Genomic DNA, 5,888 nt, shown 5'->3' with positions numbered 1-5,888 from the left:
ATAATGTGAGCCCGGATAGCTCAGTCGCAGAGCATTAGGCTTTTAACCTAAGGGTCCAGGGTTCAAGTCCCTGTTCGGGCGGAAATTTTAATACTTTGGTAGCCGCACGTCTTGTAGCGGGTGTAAGCACTACGGAAAAGAATGCAGCTACGCCGTTTCCTGGCACTGCAGTGCTTTAAAACGGTACCAGTTGCACGTGTCGGGAGCGTCTTGCGCTACTGGCAGTCGTGGCCGAGTGGTTAAGGCGTCTGACTCGAAATCAGATTCCCTCTGGGAGCGTAGGTTCGAATCCTACCGGCTGCGTGCGATTTTGCGTAAAGACGAGCAGAAATTTTCGCACACATGTGACATGCGTGGGTGAAAGCGGATCCAAACCAGTGACACCATTCTCAACAAGACGGAAATTAATTTTTAAGAATACTGTTTCGCGACGTCCGCTGCCTGTTGTGGCTACCGGTTCACCTCGCACGGACGCTAGTACTGCAGAAAGCAGTCGCAAGCCCACGAACGCGCCCCCGTCATTTTGTCGCGCCGTCGCCGTGTTTGTGAGTACACAGATGTGCTTGAAAGTGTTGGACAGAGCGAGCATTCATTTCTGTCTAAGAAGCGCAATTCAGTTCATTCGAGTGTGGCAAAAGCAGTGGTGCAGCGTTTCTTTTCTTAAGATCTCGCAGCTGCTTGCAAGTATGTCCATCGTTTAAGTCGACACAAAACTAGCGTCAGCGGTGCGTCAGTGGGAAGTCGGTGAAGTCGCCATTGGAGCCATAAGCCAGGAATTACGACACGCGAATCACTCGCACACCATGCAGCATGTACTACAACGCTCGGCTGAGGGACCGGACAGCCCAGTCGGTAGAGCGCTAGACCTTCAACCAAAGGGTCCCGGGTTCAAGCCCCCGTCCAGGCGAAAATTAATACACTGTCTTAACGGCTAATGTGCTGGCAGCGAAAGCGCTACAGAAACGAGTGAGGCCATGTCGTGTCGTGTTGTGTTCTGCCATCAGATTGCTTGTAAAGAGCAGTTGCACTTGTCGAGTCACGCCTCTGCGACCGGCAGTCGTGGCCGAGTGGTTAAGGCGTCTGACTAGAAATCAGATTCCCTCTGGGAGCGTAGGTTCGAGTCCTACCGACTGCGTTTCTTTTTTGTGTCAAGAGGTGAAGAACAACTCCAACGGAACCGTGAAATGAGCCGAATACGTGGGAAACACTGCCATTCGAGACGCTTGTAAATTTTACAATTGTCCAGTGAGTGTCCGACAAAACACGTTGCTCCTCTGCTGTAACATATGAGACGTACAAACTGCTGCAATTTGACTTTACATCGTGTGTCAGCTTTCTTCGATAGTCTGTTACGAGCCTAGCGTGATGAGTTTATAGACAGCAGTCAGACGACGTTTAAATAGTAACAGCTCCACGCAACGATTACCCAAAAGTAAGGGACATGAGGCAATGTGTCAGTATGCGTAGTGGGAGGGGTGAACACATAATGTGAGCCCGGATAGCTCAGTCGGCAGAGCATTAGCTTTTAACCTAAGGGTCCAGGGTTCAAGTCCCTGTTCGGGCGGAAATTTTAATACTTTGGTAGCCGCACGTCTTGTAGCGGTGTAAGCACTACGGAAAAGAATGCAGCTACGCCGTTTCCTGGCACTGCAGTGCTTTAAACGGTACCAGTTGCACGTGGTCGGGAGCGTCTTGCGCTACTGGCAGTCGTGCCGAGTGGTTAAGGCGTCTGACTCGAAATCAGATTCCCTCTGGGAGCGTAGGTTCGAATCCTACCGGCTGCGTGCGATTTTGCGTAAAGACGAGCAGAAATTTTCCGCACACATGTGACATGCGTGGGTGAAAGCGGATCCAAACCAGTGACACCATTCTCAACAAGACGGAAATTAATTTTTTAAGAATACTGTTTCGCGACGTCCGCTGCCTGTTGTGGCTACCGGTTCACCTCGCACGGACGCTAGTACTGCAGAAAGCAGTCGCAAGCCCACGAACGCGCCCCCGTCATTTTGTCGCGCCGTCGCCGTGTTTGTGAGTACACAGATGTGCTTGAAAGTGTTGGACAGAGCGAGCATTCATTTCTGTCAAAGAAGCGCAATTCAGTTCATTCGAGTGTGGCAAAAGCAGTGGTGCAGCGTTTCTTTTCTTAAGATCTCGCAGCTGCTTGCAAGTATGTCCATCGTTTAAGACGACACAAAACTAGCGTCAGCGGTGCGTCAGTGGAAGTCGGTGAAGTCGCCATTGGAGCCATAAGCCAGGAATTACGACACGCGAATCACTCGCACACCATGCAGCATGTACTACAACGCTCGGCTGAGGGACCGGACAGCCCAGTCGGTAGAGCGCTAGACCTTCAACCAAAGGGTCCCGGGTTCAATGCCCCCGTCCAGGCGAAAATTAATACACTGTCTTAACGGCTAATGTGCTGGCAGCGAAAGCGCTACAGAAACGAGTGAGGCCATGTCGTGTCGTGTTGTGTTCTGCCATCAGATTGCTTGTAAAGGAGCAGTTGCACTTGTCGAGTCACGCCTCTGCGACCGCAGTCGTGGCCGAGTGGTTAAGGCGTCTGACTAGAAATCAGATTCCCTCTGGGAGCGTAGGTTCGAGTCCTACCGACTGCGTTTCTTTTTTGTGTCAAGAGGTGAAGAACAACTCCAACGGAACCGTGAAATGAGCGATACGTGGGAAACACTGCATTCGAGACGCTTGTAAATTTTACAATTGTCCAGTGAGTGTCGACAAAACCACGTGCTCCTCTGCTGTAACATATGAGACGTACAAACTGCTGCAATTTGACTTTACATCGTGTGTCAGCTTTCTTCGATAGTCTGTTACGAGCCTAGCGTGATGAGTTTATAGACAGCAGTCAGACGACGTTTAAATAGTAACAGCTCCACGCAACGATTACCCAAAAGTAAGGGACATGAGGCAATGTGTCAGTATGCGTAGTGGGAGGGGTGAACACATAATGTGAGCCCGGATAGCTCAGTCCGGCAGAGCATTAGGCTTTGAACCTAAGGGTCCAGGGTTCAAGTCCCTGTTCGGGCGGAAATTTTAATACTTTGGTAGCCGCACGTCTTGTAGCGGTGTAAGCACTACGGAAAAGAATGCAGCTACGCCGTTTCCTGGCACTGCAGTGCTTTAAACGGTACCAGTTGCACGTGTCGGGAGCGTCTTGCGCTACTGGCAGTCGTGGCCGAGTGGTAAGGCGTCTGACTCGAAATCAGATTCCCTCTGGGAGCGTAGGTTCGAATCCTACCGGCTGCGTGCGATTTTGCGTAAAGACGAGCAGAAATTTTTCGCACACATGTGACATGCGTGGGTGAAAGCGGAATCCAACCAGTGACACCATTCTCAACAAGGACGGAAATTAATTTTTTAAGAATACTGTTTCGCGACGTCCGCTGCCTGTTGTGGCTACCGGTTCACCTCGCACGGACGCTAGTACTGCAGAAAGCAGTCGCAAGCCCACGAACGCGCCCCCGTCATTTGTCGCGCCGTCGCCGTGTTTGTGAGTACACAGATGTGCTTGAAAGTGTTGGACAGAGCGAGCATTCATTTCTGTCAAAGAAGCGCAATTCAGTTCATTCGAGTGTGGCAAAAGCAGTGGTGCAGCGTTTCTTTTCTTAAGATCTCGCAGCTGCTTGCAAGTATGTCCATCGTTTAAGACGACACAAAACTAGCGTCAGCGGTGCGTCAGTGGGAAGTCGGTGAAGTCGCCATTGGAGCCATAAGCCAGGAATTACGACACGCGAATCACTCGCACACCATGCAGCATGTACTACAACGCTCGGCTGAGGGACCGGACAGCCCAGTCGGTAGAGCGCTAGACCTTCAACAAAGGGTCCCGGGTTCAAGCCCCCGTCCAGGCGAAAATTAATACACTGTCTTAACGGCTAATGTGCTGGCAGCGAAAGCGCTACAGAAACGAGTGAGGCCATGTCGTGTCGTGTTGTGTTCTGCCATCAGATTGCTTGTAAAGGAGCAGTTGCACTTGTCGAGTCACGCCTCTGCGACCGGCAGTCGTGGCCGAGGTGGTAAGGCGTCTGACTAGAAATCAGATTCCCTCTGGGAGCGTAGGTTCGAGTCCTACCGACTGCGTTTCTTTTTTGTGTCAAGAGGTGAGAACAACTCCAACGGAACCGTGAAATGAGCGAATACGTGGGAAACACTGCATTCGAGACGCTTGTAAATTTTACAATTGTCCAGTGAGTGTCGACAAAACACGTTGCTCCTCTGCTGTAACATATGAGACGTACAAAACTGCTGCAATTTGACTTTACATCGTGTGTCAGCTTTCTTCGATAGTCTGTTACGAGCCTAGCGTGATGAGTTTATAGACAGCAGTCAGACGACGTTTAAATAGTACAGCTCCACGCAACGATTACCCAAAAGTAAGGGACATGAGGCAATGTGTCAGTATGCGTAGTGGGAGGGGTGAACACATAATGTGAGCCCGGATAGCTCAGTCGGCAGAGCATTAGGCTTTTAACCTAAGGGTCCAGGTTCAAGTCCCTGTTCGCGCGGAATTTTAATACTTGGTAGCCGCACGTCTTGTAGCGGTGTAAGCACTACGGAAAAGAATGCAGCTACGCCGTTTCCTGGCACTGCAGTGCTTTAAACGGTACCAGTTGCACGTGTCGGGAGCGTCTTGCGCTACTGGCAGTCGTGGCCGAGTGGTTAAGGCGTCTGACTCGAAATCAGATTCCCTCTGGGAGCGTAGGTTCGAATCCTACCGGCTGCGTGCGATTTTGCGTAAAGACGAGCAGAAATTTTCGCACACATGTGACATGCGTGGGTGAAAGCGGATCCAAACCAGTGACACCATTCTCAACAAGACGGAAATTAATTTTTAAGAATACTGTTTCGCGACGTCCGCTGCCTGTTGTGGCTACCGGTTCACCTCGCACGGACGCTAGTACTGCAGAAAGCAGTCGCAAGCCCACGAACGCGCCCCCGTCATTTTGTCGCGCCGTCGCCGTGTTTGTGAGTACACAAGATGTGCTTGAAAGTGTTGGACAGAGCGAGCATTCATTTCTGTCTAAGAAGCGCAATTCCAGTCATTCGAGTGTGGCAAAAGCAGTGGTGCAGCGTTTCTTTTCTTAAGATCTCGCAGCTGCTTGCAAGTATGTCCATCGTTTAAGACGACACCAAAACTAGCGTCAGCGGTGCGTCAGTGGGAAGTCGGTGAAGTCGCCATTGGAGCCATAAGCCAGGAATTACGACACGCGAATCACTCGCACACCATGCAGCATGTACTACAACGCTCGGCTGAGGGGACCGGACAGCCCAGTCGGTAGAGCGCTAGACCTTCAACCAAAGGGTCCCGGGTTCAAGCCCCCGTCCAGGCGAAAATTAATACACTGTCTTAACGGCTAATGTGCTGGCAGCGAAAGCGCTACAGAAACGAGTGAGGCCATGTCGTGTCGTGTTGTGTTCTGCCATCAGATTGCTTGTAAAGGAGCAGTTGCACTTGTCGAGTCACGCCTCTGCGACCGGCAGTCGTGGCCGAGTGGTTAAGGCGTCTGACTAGAAATCAGATTCCCTCTGGGAGCGTAGGTTCGAGTCCTACCGACTGCGTTTCTTTTTTGTGTCAAGAGGTGAAGAACAACTCCAACGGAACCGTGAAATGAGCGAATACGTGGGAAACACTGCATTCGAGACGCTTGTAAATTTTACAATTGTCCAGTGAGTGTCGACAAAACACGTTGCTCCTCTGCTGTAACATATGAGACGTACAAACTGCTGCAATTTGACTTTACATCGTGTGTCAGCTTTCTTCGATAGTCTGTTACGAGCCTAGCGTGATGAGTTTATAGACAGCAGTCAGACGACGTTTAAATAGTAACAGCTCCACGCAACGATTACCCAAAAGTAAGGGACATGAGGCA

The 5,888-nt window shown here is 50.8% G+C and overlaps 11 non-coding genes across 11 annotated transcripts; all 11 read left to right on the top strand.

The window, feature by feature from the left end:
* Positions 1 to 9: 9 nt before the first annotated feature.
* Trnak-uuu lies at positions 10 to 81 on the top strand. Its single transcript has one exon. It is a non-coding gene; the product is annotated as a tRNA-Lys (tRNA).
* A 140-nt stretch (positions 82 to 221) lies between these two features.
* Positions 222 to 303, top strand: Trnas-cga. Its single transcript has one exon. It is a non-coding gene; the product is annotated as a tRNA-Ser (tRNA).
* Positions 304 to 1,053: 750 nt separating this feature from the next.
* On the top strand, positions 1,054 to 1,135 carry Trnas-aga. Its single transcript has one exon. It is a non-coding gene; the product is annotated as a tRNA-Ser (tRNA).
* Positions 1,136 to 1,703: 568 nt separating this feature from the next.
* Positions 1,704 to 1,784, top strand: Trnas-cga. Its single transcript has one exon. It is a non-coding gene; the product is annotated as a tRNA-Ser (tRNA).
* Positions 1,785 to 2,536: 752 nt separating this feature from the next.
* Positions 2,537 to 2,618, top strand: Trnas-aga. The gene has a single exon. It is a non-coding gene; the product is annotated as a tRNA-Ser (tRNA).
* A 353-nt stretch (positions 2,619 to 2,971) lies between these two features.
* Trnaq-uug lies at positions 2,972 to 3,045 on the top strand. Its single transcript has one exon. It is a non-coding gene; the product is annotated as a tRNA-Gln (tRNA).
* Positions 3,046 to 3,183: 138 nt separating this feature from the next.
* Trnas-cga lies at positions 3,184 to 3,264 on the top strand. Its single transcript has one exon. It is a non-coding gene; the product is annotated as a tRNA-Ser (tRNA).
* Positions 3,265 to 4,016: 752 nt separating this feature from the next.
* On the top strand, positions 4,017 to 4,098 carry Trnas-aga. Its single transcript has one exon. It is a non-coding gene; the product is annotated as a tRNA-Ser (tRNA).
* A 353-nt stretch (positions 4,099 to 4,451) lies between these two features.
* Trnak-uuu lies at positions 4,452 to 4,523 on the top strand. The gene has a single exon. It is a non-coding gene; the product is annotated as a tRNA-Lys (tRNA).
* Positions 4,524 to 4,659: 136 nt separating this feature from the next.
* On the top strand, positions 4,660 to 4,741 carry Trnas-cga. The gene has a single exon. It is a non-coding gene; the product is annotated as a tRNA-Ser (tRNA).
* Positions 4,742 to 5,495: 754 nt separating this feature from the next.
* Positions 5,496 to 5,577, top strand: Trnas-aga. The gene has a single exon. It is a non-coding gene; the product is annotated as a tRNA-Ser (tRNA).
* The last annotated feature ends 311 nt before the right edge of the window (positions 5,578 to 5,888 follow it).

The sequence above is a fragment of the Schistocerca piceifrons genome, unplaced genomic scaffold, assembly GCF_021461385.2.
Source record: "Schistocerca piceifrons isolate TAMUIC-IGC-003096 unplaced genomic scaffold, iqSchPice1.1 HiC_scaffold_1166, whole genome shotgun sequence".
NCBI classification, from domain to species: Eukaryota; Metazoa; Arthropoda; class Insecta; order Orthoptera; family Acrididae; genus Schistocerca; species Schistocerca piceifrons.
Note: the sequence above shows the minus strand (reverse complement) of the source record. Positions and strands in the feature narration are given on the sequence as shown.